This window comes from Heterodontus francisci, unplaced genomic scaffold (assembly GCF_036365525.1).
Source record: "Heterodontus francisci isolate sHetFra1 unplaced genomic scaffold, sHetFra1.hap1 HAP1_SCAFFOLD_59, whole genome shotgun sequence".
Lineage (NCBI taxonomy): Eukaryota > Metazoa > Chordata > Chondrichthyes > Heterodontiformes > Heterodontidae > Heterodontus > Heterodontus francisci.
The window spans coordinates 552,231-572,388 of record NW_027140758.1 but is presented as its reverse complement, the minus strand read 5'-3'; the positions used below and the strand labels follow the sequence as shown (position 1 = coordinate 572,388).

At 44.8% G+C, this 20,158-nt stretch overlaps 1 non-coding gene and 1 pseudogene across 1 annotated transcript; both read right to left on the bottom strand.

Moving 5' to 3' along the window:
* Positions 1-710: 710 nt before the first annotated feature.
* On the bottom strand, positions 711-819 carry LOC137360613 (U2 spliceosomal RNA; annotated as a pseudogene).
* A 2,297-nt stretch (positions 820-3,116) lies between these two features.
* On the bottom strand, positions 3,117-3,189 carry trnaf-gaa (transfer RNA phenylalanine (anticodon GAA)). Its single transcript has one exon. It is a non-coding gene; the product is annotated as a tRNA-Phe (tRNA).
* Positions 3,190-20,158: the final 16,969 nt, after the last annotated feature.

Genomic DNA, 20,158 nt, shown 5'->3' with positions numbered 1-20,158 from the left:
AGGTGGCCTGCCGCACCGCACAAGTTGCAACACTTAGTCTGCTTACAGTCCTTGGTCTGATGGCCTTCCTCCTTGCAGTTCTTGCAAACAACCGTGCTGCAGTTGGCTTCCATGTGACCAGATTTGCCACAGGTGCGGCAAACTCTGGGCTGCCCAGCGTAGACCAAGAAGCCTCGACTTCCCCCGATAGCGAAGCTGGAGGGAGGGTGGATGATGGCTCCACTGGCATCTACCTTCAAGGTCACCTTGACCTGCCGCTTGCTGGTCCAGATCCCAAAGGGTCCTTGACATCAGTGCTGCTGCCGGCCACCTCGATGGACCTGGCGAGAAAGGTGAGTACATCCACCACCGGAACATGGGGGTTGTAGAGGTGAATCGTCACCACCCGGTCCCGTTGTGACGGAAGCGTGAAGAGCGGCTCCGCTGTGACGATCGACAGTGGCGCCCGGTCCCCTTTCTCCTTGAACGCCTTCAGGAACTTGATGCATCCCGCCACGTTCCGGAACGTCACGTCGAAGTATCCACTGCTGGGGAAATCCTGCAGGCAGAAGACGTCCGTCGCTTGAAATCCGCAGCAATCGAAGAGAATTTTCTTGATGAAGAAGGTGCGATCGACCGGTGCATCTCCTTCCTTGTCCTTCACGACCACCCGAACGGTGTTGCGCACTCCCTGGCCCGAAGTTCGAAAATTGGTTATAGCCATTTTACTCAAAGCTTCCCCAGGATCAAAAGGCAATGATCATGGTCTCTACTCAATCAAATAAGCACTGATAAGAACAGATACTACACTTGATCTGAGCCAAAAGGCCGAGAAGCGGCAGTTCATGTTTCTTGCCAGTAGATGTCACTTCACTCCAATACAGTGAAGTTTACAAATCTGAGAAAGACACAACAGGAAAGAATTGTTCACATTATAGTGAATGTGTGGGATTTAGAAATACTAGGAGTGGAGACGAGTTATCACTTGTCTGCTCGATCCCCATAGCCCTGTAAAATTATTTCCTTCAAGTACCCATTCAAATTCCTTTTGTAATCCTCGATTGTCTCCATTTCCACCGCCCTCATGGGCAGCGAGTTACAGATCATCACCAATCAGTGCAAGAAAGTTATTGCGCACATTCCCCCTGTACCTCCTGTCCAAAACCTTCAATCTGTGTCCCCTAGTCCTTGTACCAATAGTTAACGGGAACAATGTTTCCTTGCCAACTTATTTAAAACTGTCATAGCCGAAAACACATCTATCAATTCTCCCCTCACTCTCCTTTGATGCAGGTAGAACAACCCTAGCTTTTCCAACCTAACCTTGTAACTAAAATCCTCCATCCCTGGATCCATTCTGGTGAATTTCCTCTGCATCCTCTCAAGGACGCTCACATTCTTTCTTAAGTGTGGTAAGCAAAACTGGAAGCAACACTCCAACTGGGGCCGAACCAGAGCTTTATAATGGTTCAGCATAACTTCCCTGCTTTGTACTCAATGCCTCTTTTTTTCAAGCCCAAGATCCCATATGCTTTGCTAACCACTCTCGCAATATGTCTTGCCACCTTCAAAGATTGATGCACATGAACCCCAAGTCCCTCTATTCCAACACACACTTTAGAACTGTGCCATTAAGTAAATATTGCCTCTCCCTATTCCTTATGCCAAAATACATCACCTCACACTTGTCACTATTAAATTCCATCTGCCACCTGTCTGCCCATTCTGCTAGCCTATCATTGTCCTGCTGCAGGCAGTTCATATCATCCTCACTGTTTGCCACTCCTCAAAGTTTGTTGTCATCGGGATATTTTGAGATTTTACTCAATATTCCAAGATCCAAGTCATTTATCTTTAGCAAAAACAGCAGTGGTTCTAGCACTGACCCTTGGGGAACACCACTGTCGACTATCCTCCAGTCTGACAAAGAATCATTTAATAAGACTCCCTGTTTTCTGTCCTTAAACCAATTTTCTATCCAATTGGACACTGACCCTCCTATACCACGAACCTCAATTTTGCAAACCCCACTTTTATGTGGTACCTTGTCAAACGCTTCCTTAAAATCCATATAAACAACATCCACTGCATTCCCTTTAGCAAGCTGCTCTGTTAGCTCATCAAAAAATGCAGTTCGATTAGTCAAGCATGAACTCCCATTTATAAATCCATGCTCACTCTCCTTAATTAACTCAAACCTCTCCAAGTGACTGTTGATTTTTTACCCTGATTATTCTTTCTAAAACCTTACCCACCGCTGCTGTTAATCTAACTAGCCTGTAGTTAGCCGGAGTGTCCTTACACCCTTTCTTGAATAAGGGCGTCGCATTTGCCACTGTTTACTCCTGGCACCTCCCCCGTATCCAGGGAAGATTGGAAGATTGTGGCAAACTCTTCCATTATCTGCATCCGCATTTCCTTTCGCAACCTGGGATGCCAGCCATCCAGACCAGGTGATTTATCTAACCTAAGCACAGCCAGCCTTTTTAGTACCTCCCTCTCTCAATTTGTACCCTCTCCATTGACTCTACTCTCTTCACTTCGACTGATATTTTGTCAAATTCCACTTCCTTAGTGATCACTGATACAAAGTACTCATTAAGTAGATTAACATTGCCCTGCACCTCTAAGCTTATATTATCCTTTTTGTCCCTAATAGGCCCGACTCAACCTCTTACTACCCACTTATCATTTACATGCTGCTCGAAGATTTTTGGGTTTCCTTTCATGTTGACTGCCAGTCTATTCTCATAGAAATAGAGAATAAGCAAATATAGAAGATGTAAGTATTTCCCATCCCTGATGAGGTGGAACTTTCTTTTGTTGTGGGTGGTAATGACTTGGCCCACGAGTGTGGTGGAAGCAGAGACAATCAATGATTTGAAAAGGAAATTGGATGGATACTTGAAGGAAAGAAACTTGCAGGAGGAAAGGGATCGAGCTGGTGAGTCGAACTGACTAGATTGCTCCGGGGAGAGCCAGCATGGACGTGATAGGCCAAACGACCACCTTCTGTGCTGTAAATGACTCTGTGTTGTTTCTCAAATTCAATCCACTGGTGCTTGGTAAATAATTACAAAGTAAATTGTGCAACCGGAAAATCAGAACCAAGGCAAGGGACGCAAAGGAAGCAAAATTGCTGAAACCCGGGATTGAACCAGGGACTTTTAGATCTTCAATCTAACGCTCTCCCAACTGAGCTATTTCAGCCCTACATTAACAGCGGCTTGGTGCCCTTGTTTTGGAAGAAAATACATCCATTCAAGTTTTCCAAAAAATTGAAGAACACAACATGTGAGTAATATTCTCCATTGCTTTCTCAGTACTGATGGATTGTGAAGCGGGAGACAGCCAGAAGTGCCATTGAGCCGCACAGACCCCGAGCTGAGAATGAAATGAGATCAAATTCAATCTTTCATAGTGAGATGCTGCTGAGAGGTAAGAGTCCTGAATCAAAGCGAGACTTGCTCATTTCAAACACTCCCTGTACTCTCTGCTCATGAAGCCTTACAAAAGGGAAAAACAGAATGGCACTCAAACTCACAACCCTGCCATTAAAAGTCTCATGTTCGACTGACAGAACTGTCACTTCTACTCGGTCTCTTATTGGATGGATGCAACTCCAACGCAGGGATGGCATTCAAATCCTCCCATGGGTCCACATGTCAGACTGAGTTCCATGTTGTAGACTCAAGCAAAGGAAATCTGCTCACTTCCAAAACTATCAGCGAGTTGAAGCTGATTACAATCAACATCATCAGAGGTCAGAACTACCTGGTGAAAGAAGACACCCTGAAGAAGGATCCACAATTATTCAAAGGCATCGACAAAGTGAAAAACAAGAAAATCGATGAGTCAATGCAAGCCAAACAACAGAAACACTGAAGAATTCCATTCCATTCCAGTCCAGAACCCAGTCCTGTTGTTTTTGGAGTCAGGTCACAATTGCAGCAACAACTTTATATTCCCACTTGGCGATCTGTACATTTCGTTAATTGCAATTTTGTCGACAAGCTCTTTGAATCCAGTTGTCTGGTCCTCAAGCCAGCTCCGCATGGAAGTCAATTCCACCTTCTGCAAGGCTGAAACCAATAGATAACCTTAATCTAAAAATGCCAGCAGACCAGGGCTCGTCTGGGACTTGAACACAGGATCTCTCGCATGTTAATTAACCATACTCTCTAAGCGAGAATCATACCCCTAGACCAACGAGCCACTGACAAGTCAAACTTTATTAGCTGCTGTGGAATTTCACTGGAACCCTCCAGCCAATCATCCATTTTTTTTCAGATCAAAGCAAAATCCTGCAAATGCGGAAATAATAACAGAAAGTGCTGGAAATGTTCAGCAGCTCTGGCAGCATCTGTGCTGTGAGAAACACAGTTAACGTTTCAGGGCACTCACCTTTTGTTTCAGCCATCCTTTCAGACTGCTTCTGTCCATCCAATCTCACTTTCTATTCTATCCACATTCTAACCATTCACTACGTTACTACATTTTTCATGAATTCCTCATTTCTTTTATTAATGACAATTTTGTATTTCTGGCCTTTGCTTCAGACACCACCACAAGTGGAATCATGTCTCCATCTACCCAATCAAACCACTTCGCTGTTTCCTCACATTGCAATGTTTCTTTAACCCTGACAGACTGTGGAGTGTCTGCTGCTTAATTGCAGTTCTTGCTTCTCGCCAGTAGATGTCACCTCACTCCAATACAGTGAAGTTTACAAATCTGAGAGAGACACAACAGGAAATAATTGTTCACATTATAGTGAATGTGTGGGATTTAGAAATACTAGGAGTGGAGACGAGTTATTATTGCACTCTGCTATTACATCTTTTATAATGGACTCCAGCATTTTCCCCACGACTGATGTCAGGCTAACCGGTATATAATTCGCTGTTTAATTTCTGCCTCTTTTTTTAAATAGTGGAGTTACATTAACTACCGTCCAATCCATTGGAACTGTTCCAGAGTCGATAGAATTTTGAAAAAAGACCAGAAATGCATCTGCTATTTCAAGGGCCACTTCCTTAAGTACTCTGGGATGTAGATTATCAGGCCCTGGGGATTTTTCGGCCTTCAATCCCATCAATTTCCCAAACATTCCCTACTAATACTGATTTCATACAGTTCCTCCTTCTCACTAGACCCTATGTTCCCCAACATTTCTGGGAGATAATTTGTATCCTCCTTTGTGAAGACAGATCCAAAGTATGTATTTAATTGGTCTGCCATTTCTTTGTTCCCCATTATAAATTCCCCCGTTTCTGACTGTAAGGGGCCCACATTTGTCTTCACTAATCTTTTTCTCTACACATATCTATAGAAGCTTTTACAGTCAGTTTTTATGTTCTCTGCTAGCTTACTCTCATACTCTATTTCCCCCTTCTTAATCAATCCTTTTGTCCTCCTCTGCTAAATTCCAAACTGCTCACAATCTTCAGGTTTGCTGCTTGTTCTGGCCATTTTATATTTCTCCTCCTTGGATCAAATACTTTCCTTAATTTCTTTTGTAAGCCACAGTTGAGCCACCCTTCCTGTTTTACTTTTGCACAGACAGGAATGAACAATCGTTGTAATTCATCCATGCGCTCTTTAAATGCTAGCCATTGCCTATCCACTGTCAACCCTTTAAGTAACGTTCCCCAATCTATCATAGCCAACTCCCGCCTCATACCTTCATAGTTTTCTTTGTTTAGATTCAGGACCCGAGTCTCGGAATCAACTCCATCTTAATGAAGAATTTTATCATATTATGGGCGCACTTCCCCAAGGGAACAACAAGATTGTTAACTAATCCTTTCTCATTACACAATACCCAGTCCAGGATGGCCTGTTCTCTAGAGGTGTTATACACCTCTATCAATTCTCCACTCAATCTCCTTTGAGAAAGGCAGAATAATCCTAGCTTTTCCAACCTAACCTTGTAACTAAAATCCCCCATCCCTGGATCCATTCTGGTAAATCGCCTCTGCATCGTCTCAAGGACCCTCACATTCTTTCTGAAGTCTGCTGAGCAGAGCTGGAAGCAACACTCCAATTGGGGCCTAACCAGAGTTTTATAATGGTTCAGCATAACTTCCATGCTTTTGTACTCAATGCCTCTATTTATAAAGCCCAAGATCCCATATGCTTTGCGAACCACTCTCGCAATATGACTTGCCTCCTTCAAATTTTGATGCACATGAACCCCAAGTCCCTCTATTCCAGTACACTCTTTAGAACTGTGCCATTAAGTATATATTGCCTCTCCCTATTCCTTATGCCAAAATACATCACCTCACACTTGTCACTATTAAATTCCATCTGCCACCTGTCTGCCCATTCTGCTAGCCTATCACTGTCCTGTTGCAGGCAGTTCATATCATCCTCACTGTTTGCCACTCCTCCAGGTTTGGTGTCATCGGCATAGTTTGAGATTCTACTCTGTATTCCAAGATCCAAGTCACTTACCTTGAGCAAAAAAAGCAGTGGTTCTCGCACTGACCCTTGGGGAACACCACTGTCGACTATCCTCCAGTCTGACAAAGAACCATTTAATAAGACTCGCTGTTTTCTGTCCTTAAACCAATTTTATATCCAATTGGACACTGACCCTCCTATACCACGAACCTCAATTTTGTTAACCGCCCTTTTATGTGGTACCTTGTCAAACGCTTCCTTAAAATCCATACAAACAACATCCACTGCATTCCCTTCATCAACCTGCTCTGTTAGTTCATCAAAAAATGCAGTTAGATTAGTCAAGCATGAACTCCCATTTATAAATCCATGCTCACTCTCCTTAATTAACTCGAACCTCTCCAAGTGACTGCTGATTTTTTACCCTGATTATTCTTTCTAAAACCTTACGAACCGCTGCTGTTAATCTAACTAGCCTGTAGTTACCCGGACTGTCGTTACACCCTTTCTTGAATAAGGGTGTCGCATTTGCCACTGTTTAATCCTCTGGCACCTCCCCCATATCCAGGGAAGATTGGAAGATTATAGCAAGCCCTTCCGTTATCTGCATCCGCATTTCCTTTCGCAACCTGGGATGTGAGCCATCCGGACCAGGTGATTTATCTTCCCTAAGCACAGCCAGCCTTTTTAGTACCTCGGTCTCCTAATTTGTACTCTCTCCATTGCCTCTACTTTCTTCACTTCAACTGATATTTTGTCAAATTCCACTTCCTTAGTGATCACTGATGCAAAGTACTCATTAAGTAGATTAACATTGCCCTGCACCTCTAAGCTTATATTATCCTTTTTGTCCCTAATAGGCCCGACTCAACCTCTTACTACCCACTTATCATTTACATGCTGCTCGAAGATTTTTGGGTTTCCTTTCATGTTGACTGCCAGTCTATTCTCATAGAAATAGAGAATAAACAAATAGAGAAGAAAGAAGTATTTCCCATCCTTGATGAGGTGGAATTTTTTATCCTGTGGGTGGTAATGACTTGGCCCACGAGTATGGTGGAAGCAGAGACAATCAATGATTTGAAAAGGAAATTAGATGGGTACTTGAAGGAAAGAAACTTGCAGGAGGAAAGGGATCGAGCTGGTGAGTGGAACTGACTAGATTGCTCCGGGGAGAGCCAGCATGGACATGATAGGCCAAACGACCACCTTCTATGCTGTAAATGACTCTGTGTTGTTTCGCAAATTCAATCCAATGGTGCTTGGTAAATCATCTCAAAGTAAATTGTGCAACTGGAAAATCAGAACCAAGGCAAGGGACGCATAAGGAAGCAAAATTGCTGAAACCCGAGATTGAACCAGGGACCTTTAGATTTTCAGTCAACCGCTCTCCCAACTGAGCTATTTCAGCCCTACATGAGCAGTGACTTGGTGTCCTTGTTTTGGAAGAAAATACATGCATTCAAGTTTTCCAAAAAATTAAAGAATACAACATGTGAGTAATATTCCCCATTGCTTTCTCAGTACTGATGGATTGTGAAGCGGGAGACAGCCAGAAGTGCCACTGAGCCGCACAGACCCCGAGCTCAGAATGAAATGAGATCAAATTCAATCTTTCATCGTGAGATGCTGCAGAGAGGTAAGAGTCCTGAATCAAAGCGAGGCTTGCTCATTTCAAACACTCCCTGTACTCTCTGCTCATGAAGCCTTAAAAAAGGGAAAAAGAAAATGGCAAAACTCACAAAAATAAAAGCAAAATACTGCGGATGCTGGAAATCTGAAACAAAAACAAGAAATGTTGGAATCACTCAGCAGGTCTGGCAGCATCTGTGGAAAGAGAAGCAGAGTTAACGTTTCGGGTCAGTGACCCTTCTTTGGAACTGACAAATATTAGAAAAGTCACAGATTATAAGCAAGTGAGGTGGGGGTGGGGCAAGAGATAACAAAGGAGAAGGGAGCACTTCAACTCCACGCACTTCCTTCAAGTAAAAGGTGTCGCTATGGGTACCCGCATGGGTTCTAGTTATGCCTGTCTTTTTGTGGGATATGTCGAGCATTCTTTGTTCCAGTCCTACTCAGGCCTCCTCCCCCAACTCTTTTTCCGGTACATTGATGACTGTATCGGTGCCGTTTCCTGCTCCCGCCCCGAACTAGAAAACTTTATCAACTTTGCTTCCAATTTCCACCCTTCTCTCACCTTCACATGGTTCATCTCTGACACTTCCCTTCCCTTCCTCGACTTCTCTGTCTCCATCTCTGGGAATAGGTTGTCTCCCAATATCCATTATAAGCCCACCGACTCCCACAGCTACCTCGACTACACTTCTTCACACCCTACCTCCTGTAAGGACTCCATTCCATTCTCCCAGTTTCTCCGTCTCCGACGCATCTGCTCTGATGATGCTACCTTCCATGACGGTGCTTCTGATATGACCTCCTTTTTCCTCAACCGAAGATTTCCCCCCACTGTGGTTGACAGGGCCCTCAACCGTGTCCGACCCATTCCCCGCACCTCTCCCCTCACCCCTTCCCCTCCCTCCCAGAACCGTGACAGGGTTCCCCTTGTCCTCACTTTTCATCCCACCAGCCTCCATATCCAAAGGATCATCCTCCGCCATTTTCGCCACCTTCAGCGTGATGCCACTACCAGTCGCATCTTCCCCTCCCTTCCCCTGTCAGCATTCCGAAGGGATCGTTCCCTCCGCGACACCCTGGTCCACTCCTCCATTACCCCCACCACCTCGTCCCCGTCCCAGGGCACCTTCCCCTGCAATCGCAGGAGGTGTAATACCTGCCCATTTACCTCCTCTCTCCTCACTATCCCAGGCCCCAAACACTCCTTTCAGGTGAAGCAGCGATTTACTTGTACTTCTTTCAATGTAGTATACTGTATTCGCTGCTCACAGTGTGGTCTCCTCTACATTGGGGAGACCAAGCGCAGACTGGGTGACCGCTTTGCGGAACATCTCCGCTCAGTCAGCAAGCAGGACCCTGAGCTTCCGGTTGCTTGCCATTTCAACACTCCCCCCTGCTCTCATGCTCACATCTCTGTCCTGGGATTGCTGCAGTGTTCCAGTGAACATCAACGCAAGCTCGAGGAACAGCATCTCATCTACCGATTAGGCACACTACAGCCTGCCGGAGTGAACATTGAGTTCAATAATTTCAGAGCATGACAGTCCCCCATTTTACTTTCATTTTTAGTTGTTTTTTCTTCCTTTTTTTTTACATTCTTTTTTACATTGTTTACAATCTTTTTTTGCATTTATTTCATTTCATCTTAGTTTGTTCAGTTTGCTTACCCACTGTTCTTTTCAGGTTTTTTTTCAGGTTTGCACTTGCTGCTGTTCAATATTCAGTGTATTCACACCTAATCTGTCCTAATGCTTTGTCTTTCAACACACCAATAACATATTGTTTGCCTTTGCTCCGTGACCTTTTGGTCAGCTATGTGGCCTGGTCCAATCTGCACCTTCTCCTTTGTTATCTCTTGCCCCACCCCCACCTCACTTGCTTATAATCTGTGACTTTTCTAATATTTGTCAGTTCCGAAGAAGGGTCACTGACCCGAACCGTTAACTCTGCTTCTCTTTCCACAGATGCTGCCAGACCTGCTGAGTGATTCCAGCATTTCTTGTTTTTGACTCAAACTCACAACCCTGCCATTAAAAATATCATATTCGACTGACAGAACTGTCACTTCTACTCGGTCTCTTATTGGATGGATGCAACTCCAACGCAGGGGTGGCATTCAAATCCTCCCATGGGTCCACATGTCAGACTGAGTTCCATGTTGTAGACTCAAGCAAAGGAAATCTGCTCAGTTCCAAAACTATCAGCAAATTGAAGCTGATTACAATCAACATCATCAAAGGTCAGAACTACCTGGTGAAAGAAGACACTCTGAAGAAGGATCCACAATTATTCAAAGGCATCGACAAAGTGAAAAACAAGAAAATCGATGAGTCAGTGCAAGCCAAACAACAGAAACACTGAAGAATTCCATTCCAGTCCATTCCAGAACCCAGTCCTGTTGTTTTTGGAGTCAGGTCTCAATTACTGCGACAACTTTATATTCTCACTTGGCTATGTGTACATTGTGTAAATTTCAATTTTGTCGACAAGCTCTTTGAATCCAGTTCTCTGATCCTGAAGCCAGCTCCGTAAGGCTGACACCAATCAGTAACATTAAACTAAAAATGCCAAGAGCTCATTGGTGATTTGAACTCTGGGTTCGCTCACACTTTCATTAATCACACTCCTTAAACAAGAATCACACCCATTGACCAAGGAGCCACTGACAGCAAGGTGTTGTATTAGCTCCTGTGGAATTTCACGGGCACCCACAGTGGATCATCCAACCCATAATCCTGAGATTAAAAGTGTCCTGTTCCACTGACTGAACTGTCACTTCTACTCTGTCTCTTGTTGGACGGATGCAGTTGTTGGCTCCACCCCCGGGTTGGCAGTTTTTTCTCCATGAACCAGCTTCCTCTCAATTCCCAAATTTATCACTAAATCCACTGACAAAATCTCCAAATTGTTATTTATTCCTCTCACTCCTCGATAATAAAATTTCGATCTCTTTGCTCTTTTTACCTTCCAAACATTGATATCCATTTTGCTCAGCATTTATTTCTCTCTCCTTTTTATTTAGTTCATGCATTTTTTAGAAACATTTCATTTCAATTATTTCTGGGGCAAGAAATGAACAGAAGAGATTTGCTGCAATGATACCGGGGTGAAGGATTTCAGTTATGTGGAGAGATTGGAGAAGCTGAGGTTGTTCTTCTTGGAGCAGAGAAAGTTCAGAAGAGATTTGTCCGAGGTGTTCAAAATCATGATGGTTCTCAACACTTTCAATCAGGAGAAACTGTTTCCTGTGGCAAAAGGGTCAGTAAGCAGAGGACACAGATATCAGGTGATTGGCAAAAGAACCAGAGGTGACATGAAGAACCATTTGTTGTGCAGTAATGTGTTGTGATCTGGAATGCACTGCCTGATTGGGAGATGAAAGCAGATTCAATCGTAACTTTCAAAAGGGATATGGATAGATGCTGGATGGGAAAATGTACAGGATTACAGGAAAAAGCCACGCAGCAGGACTAATTGTAATTTGTCTCTACCAAAGAGACAACACTAGCATGATGGACCAAATGGTCTCTTTGTTCGTCATTCTGTGATTCCATAGACATCATGTTACTAGAATTCCCTCTGACCTGGAAGAGAATCAAACCGAGATTCGAGGTATTGTAAACACCACCCATGCCATATTGTTTATTCCCTGTTTTTCACATTGGCTGCCCCTCGTTCTTTATGTGTTTCCAGCCTGGTCTGCTCCTCTGACCTTCATTCCTGACACTCTATCGAGCGTGGCTGACTCATTGCTTGCAATGTTGTGTAATGGTGACTTCACCTTTAAGAAACTGTACCTTTAAGAGACCAAGGCACTGATGCAACAGATGACATCATCATACATATATAAGGAGACACCATTTTGAGAGACACATTCTAAACATGGCTTTCAGAGAGCGCACACACACCAATGAGAAAAAGACCTGGGACCTGTGATCATGCCATGTAGATAAGAAAGACAATAAATACTGTTTGGATTGAATCTGAATATAAAGCCTGGGGTCATCATTTAATGTAGACGTAAGAACACAGCACAACACTATATTTTTCTGACATTGAGGATTAAAAAGAAGTAATCACACAGACAACCAGGGACATACAGAAGACTTACATTGACAATTCCAGATATAAATAAACAACAATCATCATGTGTGCACAACAACAGCCTGTCTTTCCAGCCTTTACAGAGATAGACAGCAACCCAGGGCCACACTGGAGCAAATGGCTCACAAGACTTGAACTCCTAATGATGGCACTCGCTATCAATACACCCCGAAGAAAGAGAGCATTACTCCTACACTCTGCTGGACCAAACGTTGACAATACCTTCAATACACTCAGAGACACTGGAACCGATAATGATTGTGATGTTGCGATGCATTTTCTAACAAGATATTTTCAAGCAAGGACAAATCCTCACTCTGAAATTTATGTTTCAGGCAAGCAAAACAATATGGTGCGAGACTCTTGACCACTACATGATGAGACTCAGAAGTCTGAGAAAGAGGCAAATAACGTGACGACGAGATTCCCCTGAGAAACACACAAAACACAAGGACACAGAGGAAACCCAGAGAAAGGTCAAGGAAGACCAAGACAGAAGTCACAATCACATTCAAACATCCAATCATTGCAGTGGTGAGGATCCTTATTACAAAACTTGTCCTTCGAGAGGGAAGAAGTGTAAAGTATGCAGAAAAATGGGATATTTCACTACAGTATGCTGATCGAAGCCTGCAGGAAACATTCATAGATTTAAATGCCAGAAGGAAGATTACATATTTGCAGCACGAGAGAAGATTTTTGTTGCTCGCGACCACAAGTCCCGACACCTGCTCATGTGTGATGTGTTCAGAGGTAATTCGACAATATCTGCAGTAATTGACTCGGAGCAATGATCAACATAATGGATGCTCCGACATTCCACAAGTAACAGAGAAAACAGAAACTGTAATTAAACAAGCTGATATCTAAAATCTTCTCCCATGGATCAGATACTCCTCCACCAGTCCTAGGGATCATCCAAGTTACTTTTAAGTCCTCCCAGGGGTCCACATGTCAGACTGAGTTCCATGTTGTAGAATCAAGCAAAGAAAATCTGCTCAGTTCCAAAACTATCAGCAAGTTGAAGCTGATTACGATCAACATCACCAGAGGTCAGAACTACATTGTGAAAGAAGACAGTCTGAAGAAGGATCCACAATATATACAAAGACATCGGCAAAGTAAAAAATAAAACTTTATTTTAGTTTGTTCAGTTTGTTTCGACTGTGCCGACCCACTGTTGTTTTCATGTTTGTGATTGTGGCTGTTTAGTTTTTCAGTCCATTAACACCCTATCTGCACTAATGCTTTGTCTTTCAGCACACCATTAACATATTGTTTGCCTTTTTCTGGTCAACTATTCTGTGGCCTTGTCCTATCTACACCTTCTCCTTTGTCATCTCTTGCCCCACCCCCGCTTTACTTGCTTATAATCTTTTACATTTCTAATATTTGCCAGTTCTGAAGAAGGGTCACTGACCTGAAACGTTAACTCTGCTTCTCTCTCCACAGATGCTGCCAGACCTGCTGAGTCTTGTCAGCACTTTCAGTTTTTTTTTTCAGATTTCCAGCATCTGCAGTATTTTGCTTTTAAGAAATTCGATGAATCAGTTTCCTTATTTATTTCTGACAAATGATAGATTTGAGTTAGGTAAGGTACCAAGGGTTACAGAAACAAGCAGACAAATGGTGTTAATATACAGATCAGCAAATATCTAATTGAATGGTGGAACAGACTCGAAAGGCTGAATGTCCTCGTCAAGTTCCTATGTTTCTCTTCATTGTCCAAACCCCAACAGTAAACGTCTTTGTTCTCTCCATCGATGTTGAATGAGCCATCGTGTGTTTCCAGTGTTTTGACTTGTTTAAAGGTCGGTTTTTGGGATGAGCCGATGGAATTTAAAACTGATATCCGGCTTCAAACTGCTATTAACCGAGGCCACGCCATTGTCGGATCATTTAATGACCACTCAAAACTCACCTGAGACCAGTGTTGGTGTGCAGCTATGAGAGGGGATTTCTGCACAGTCATGGCAGGGAACAGCAGTGAGACCAGTGTGAATATGCAGCTATGAGAGGGGATTTCTGTACAGTCAGAGCAGGGAACAGCAGTGAGACCAGTGTTAATGTGCAGCTATGAGAGGGGATTTCTATATAGTCAGGGCAGGGAACAGCAGTGAGACCAGTGTTAATGTGCAGCTATGAGAGGGGATTTCTATACAGTCAGAGCAGAGAACAGCAGTGAGACCAGTGTTAATGTGCAGCTATGAGAGGGGATTTCTGTACAGTCAGAGCAGGGAACAGCAGTGAGACCAGTGTTAGTGCACAGATATGAGAGGGGATTTCTGTACAGTCAGGGCAGGGAACAGCAGTGAGACCAGCGTTAATGTGCAGCTATGAGAGGGGATTTCTGTACAGTCAGAGCAGGGAACAGCAGTGAGACCAGTGTTAATGTGCAGCTGTGAGAGGGGATTTCTGTACAGTCAGAGCAGGGAACAGCAGTGAGACCAGTGTTAATGTGCAGCTGTGAGAGGGGATTTCTGTACAGTCAGAGCAGGGAACAGCAGTGAGACCAGCGTTAATGTGCAGCTATGAGAGGGGATTTCTGTACAGTCAGAGCAGGGAACAGCAGTGAGACCAGCGTTAATGTGCAGCTATGAGAGGGGATTTCTGTACAGTCAGAGCAGGGAACAGCAGTGAGACCAGTGTTAATGTGCAGCTATGAGAGGGGATTTCTGTCCAGTCAGAGCAGGGAACAGCAGTGAGACCAGCGTTAATGTGCAGCTATGAGAGGGGATTTCTGTACCGTCAGGGCAGGGAACAGCAGTGAGACCAGTGTTAATGTGCAGCTATGAGTGGGGATTTCTGTACAGTCAGAGCAGGGAACAGCAGTGAGACCAGCGTTAATGTGCAGCTATGAGAGGGGATTTCTGTACCGTCAGGGCAGGGAACAGCAGTGAGACCAGTGTTAATGTGCAGCTATGAGAGGGGATTTCTATACAGTCAGAGCAGAGAACAGCAGTGAGACCAGTGTTAATGTGCAGCTATGAGAGGGGATTTCTGTACAGTCAGAGCAGGGAACAGCAGTGAGACCAGTGTTAGTGCACAGATATGAGAGGGGATTTCTGTACAGTCAGGGCAGGGAACAGCAGTGAGACCAGCGTTAATGTGCAGCTATGAGAGGGGATTTCTGTACAGTCAGAGCAGGGAACAGCAGTGAGACCAGTGTTAATGTGCAGCTGTGAGAGGGGATTTCTGTACAGTCAGAGCAGGGAACAGCAGTGAGACCAGTGTTAATGTGCAGCTGTGAGAGGGGATTTCTGTACAGTCAGAGCAGGGAACAGCAGTGAGACCAGCGTTAATGTGCAGCTATGAGAGGGGATTTCTGTACAGTCAGAGCAGGGAACAGCAGTGAGACCAGCGTTAATGTGCAGCTATGAGAGGGGATTTCTGTACAGTCAGAGCAGGGAACAGCAGTGAGACCAGCGTTAATGTGCAGCTATGAGAGGGGATTTCTGTACAGTCAGAGCAGGGAACAGCAGTGAGACCAGTGTTAATGTGCAGCTATGAGAGGTGATTTCTGTCCAGTCAGAGCAGGGAACAGCAGTGAGACCAGCGTTAATGTGCAGCTATGAGAGGGGATTTCTGTACCGTCAGGGCAGGGAACAGCAGTGAGACCAGTGTTAATGTGCAGCTATGAGTGGGGATTTCTGTACAGTCAGAGCAGGGAACAGCAGTGAGACCAGCGTTAATGTGCAGCTATGAGAGGGGATTTCTGTACCGTCAGGGCAGGGAACAGCAGTGAGACCAGTGTTAATGTGCAGCTATGAGAGGGGACTTTTGTACAGTCAGGGCAGGGAACAGCAGTGAGACCAGTGTTAATGTGCAGCTATGAGAGGGGATTTCTGTACCGTCAGGGCAGGGAACAGCAGTGAGACCAGTGTTAATGTGCAGCTATGAGAGGGGATTTATGTACCGTCAGGGCAGGGAACAGCAGTGAGACCAGTGTTAATGTGCAGCTATGAGAGGGGACTTTTGTACAGTCAGGGCAGGGAACAGCAGTGAGACCAGTGTTAATGTGCAGCTATGGGAGGGGATTTTTGTACAGTCAGGGCAGGGAACAGCAGTGAGACCAGTGTTAATGTGCAGCTATGAGAGGGGACTTTTGTACAGTCAGAGCAGGGAACAGCAGTGAGACCAGTGTTAATGTGCAGCTATGAGAGGGGACTTTTGTACAGTCAGAGAATGGAACCGCAGTGAGACCAGTGTTAATGTGCAGCTATGAGAGGGGACTTTTATACAGTCAGAGCATGGAACAGCAGTGAGACCAGTGTTAATGTGCAGCTATGAGAGGGGACTTTTGTACAGTCAGAGCAGGGAACAGCAGTGAGACCAGTGTTAATGTGCAGCTATGAGAGGGGACTTTTGTACAGTCAGAGCAGGGAACAGCAGTGAGACCAGTGTTAATGTGCAGCTATGAGAGGGGACTTTTGTACAGTCAGAGCAGGGAACAGCAGTGAGACCAGTGTTAATGTGCAGCTATGAAAGGGTATTTCTGTACAGTCAGGGAATGGAACAGCAGTGAGACCAGTGTTAATGTGCAGCTATGAGAGGGGACTTTTGTACAGTCAGAGCAGGGAACAGCAGTGAGACCAGTGTTAATGTGCAGCTATGAGAGGGGACTTTTGTACAGTCAGGGCAGGGAACAGCAGTGAGACCAGTGTTAATGTGCAGCTATGAGAGGGGATTTCTATACAGTCAGGGCAGGGAACAGCAGTGAGACCAGTGTTAATGTGCAGCTATGAGAGGGGATTTCTGTACAGTCAGGGAATGAAACAGCAGTGAGACCAGTTTTAATGTGCAGCTATGAGAGGGGATTTCTGCACCATCAGGGCAGGGAAAAGCAGTGAGACCAGTGTTAACGTGCAGCATTGAGAGGGGATTTCTGTACAGTCGGGGCGGGGAACAGCATTGAGGGAGAGAAGCTGTCGGTATCTGGGTAGGGTCTGAGTTTATCGAATAGTATCAAGAAAGAGCAATTATATTGGGACTATTCTCATTGGCAGAAGTGTCAAGAACCAGAGGGCACAGATTTAAGCTGAAAGGCCAAAGAACCAGAGGCAACATGAGGAAAAACTTTTTTATGCAGCGACTGGTTAGGATCTGGATTGCACTGCCTGACAGTGTGGTGGAGGCAGATTCAATCATGACTTTTGAAAGAGAATTTAATAATTATCTGAAGAAAAGAAAATGCAGGGTTACAGGCAAAGGCGGGGGAGTGTGACTAGCTGGCTTGTTCTTGCAGAGAGCTGGCATGGACACAAAGGGCTGAATGGCCTCCTTCTGTGCTGTAACCTGTCTATGATTCTATGACTCTAAGCCTCGAGATTACCAGTGCCTGTGAGTGCCTCAAATGTCTACAGGTGGTGAACCAGCCCACAAACCAAGGAATGAAGCAGTAAATAAAGTTCAGAAATCCTAAGGTATCAGGATGTGGGAGGGACTATTGCTCTCAGTTTAAAGTACTGATTTCATTAATTGAATATCCTTAGTGTCCCAGCTGAGTGTAATCCTGAGCAATAATTGCCAGCAGGTTTTTGAAGTGACAATTAAATGAGGCCCTGTTGGTGGATGTTAAAGTGTGTCTACTTCAACGCCAGGAGCATCCGGAATAAGGTGGGTGAGCTTGCAGCATGGGTTGGTACCTGGGATCCTGATGTTGTGGCCATTTCGGAGACATGGGTAGAGCAGGGGCAGGAATGGATGTTGCAGGTTCCGGGATTTAGATGTTTCAGAAAGAACAGAGAAGAGGGTAAAAGAGGGGGGGGGGTGTAGCATTGTTAATCAAGGAAAGTATTACAGCGGCAGAAAGGACGTTTGAGGACTCGTCTACTGAGGTAGTATGGGCCGAGGTTAGAAACAGGAGAGGAGAGGTCACCCTGTTGGGAGTTTTCTATAGACCTCCGAATAGTTCCAGAGATGTAGAGGAAAGGATAGCGAAGATGATTCTCGACAGGAGCGAGAGTAACAGGGTAGTGGTTATGGGGGACTTTAACTTTCCAAATATTGACTGGAAATACTATAGTTCGAGTACTTTAGATGGGTCTGTTTTTGTCCAGTGTGTGCAGGAGGGTTTTCTGACACAGTATGTGGACAGGCCAACCAGGGGCGATGCCACATTGGATTTGGTACTGGGTAATGAACCCGGCCAGGTGTTCGATTTAGATGTAGGTGAGCACTTTGGCGATAGTGATCACAATTCGGTTAGGTTTACCTTAGCGATGGGCAGGGACAGGTATATACCGCAGGGCAAGAATTATAGCTGGGGGAAAGGAAATTATGACGCGATTAGGCAAGATTTAGAATGTGTAGGATGGGGAAGGAAACTGCAGGGGATGGGCACAAACGAAATGTGGAGCTTATTCAAGGAGCAGCTAATGCGTGTCCTTGATAAGTATGTACCTGTCAGGCAGGGAGGAAGTTGTCGAGCGAGGGAGCCGTGGTTTACTCAAGAAGTTGAAGCGCTTGTCAAGAGGAAGAGGGCGGCTTATGTTAGGATGAGACGTGAAGGCTCAGTTAGGGCGCTTGAGAGTTACAAGCTAGCCAGGAAGGATCTAAAGGGAGGGCTAAGAAGAGCAAGGAGAGGACACGAGAAGTCATTGGCGGATAGGATCAAAGAAAACCCTAAGGCTTTCTATAGGTATATCAGGAATAAACGAATGATAAGAGTTAGAACAGGGCCAATCAAGGATAGTAGTGGGAAGTTGTGTGCGGAATCAGAGGAGATAGGGGAAGCGTTAAATGAATATTTTTCGTCAGTATTTACAGTAGAAAAAGAAAATGTTGCCGAGGAGATTACTGAGATACAGCCTACTAGGCTAGATGGGATTGAGATTCACAAGGAGGAGGTGTTAGCAATTTTGGAAAGAGTGAAAATAGATAAGTCCCCCGGGCCAGATGGGATTTATCCTAGGATTCTCTGGGAAGCCAGGGAGGAGATTGCAGAGCCGTTGTTGTTGATCTTTAAGTCGTCATTGTCGACAGGAGTAGTGCCGGAGGACTGGAGGATAGCAAATGTTGTCCCCTTGTTCAAGAAGGGGAGTAGAGACAGCCCTGGTAATTATAGACCTGTGAGCCTTATTTCGGTTGTGGGTAAAATGTTGGAAAAGGTTATGAGAGACAGGATTTATAATCATCTTGAAAAGAATAAGTTCATTTGCGATAGTCAGCACGGTTTTGTGAAAGGTAGGTCGTGCCTCACAAACCTTATTGAGTTTTTCGAGAAGGTGACCAAACAGGTGGATGAGGGTAAAGCCGTGGATGTGGTGTATATGGATTTCAGTAAGGCGTTTGATAAGGTTCCCCACGGTAGGCTATTGCAGAAAATACGGAAGTATGGGGTTGAAGGTGATTTAGAGCTTTGGATCAGAAATTGGCTAGCTGAAAGAAGACAGAGGGTGGTGGTTGATGGCAAATGTTCATCCTGGAGTTTAGTTACTAGTGGTGTACCGCAAGGTTCTGTTTTGGGGCCACTGCTGTTTGTCATTTTTATAAACGACCTGGATGAGGGTGTAGAAGGGTGGGTTAGTAAATTTGCGGATGACACGAAGGTCGGTGGAGTTGTGGATAGTGTCGAAGGGTGTTGTAGGGTACAGAGGGACATAGATAGGCTGCAGAGCTGGGCTGAGAGATGGCAAATGGAGTTTAATGCGGAGAAGTGTGAGGTGATTCACTTTGGAAGGAGTAACAGCAATGCAGAGTACTGGGCTAATGGGAAGATTCTTGGTAGTGTAGATGAGCAGAGAGATCTTGGTATCCAGGTACATAAATCCCTGAAAGTTGCTCCCCAGGTTAATAGGGCTGTTAAGAAGGCATATGGTGTGTTAGCCTTTATTAGTAGGGGGATCGAGTTTCAGAGCCACGGGGTTATGATGCAGCTGTACAAAACTCTGGTGAGGCCGCACCTGGAGTATTGCGTGCAGTTCTGGTCACCGCATTATAGGAAGGATGTCGAAGCTTTGGAAAGGGTGCAGAGGAGATTTACTCGGATGTTGCCTGGTATGGAAGGAAGGTCTTACGAGGAAAGGCTGAG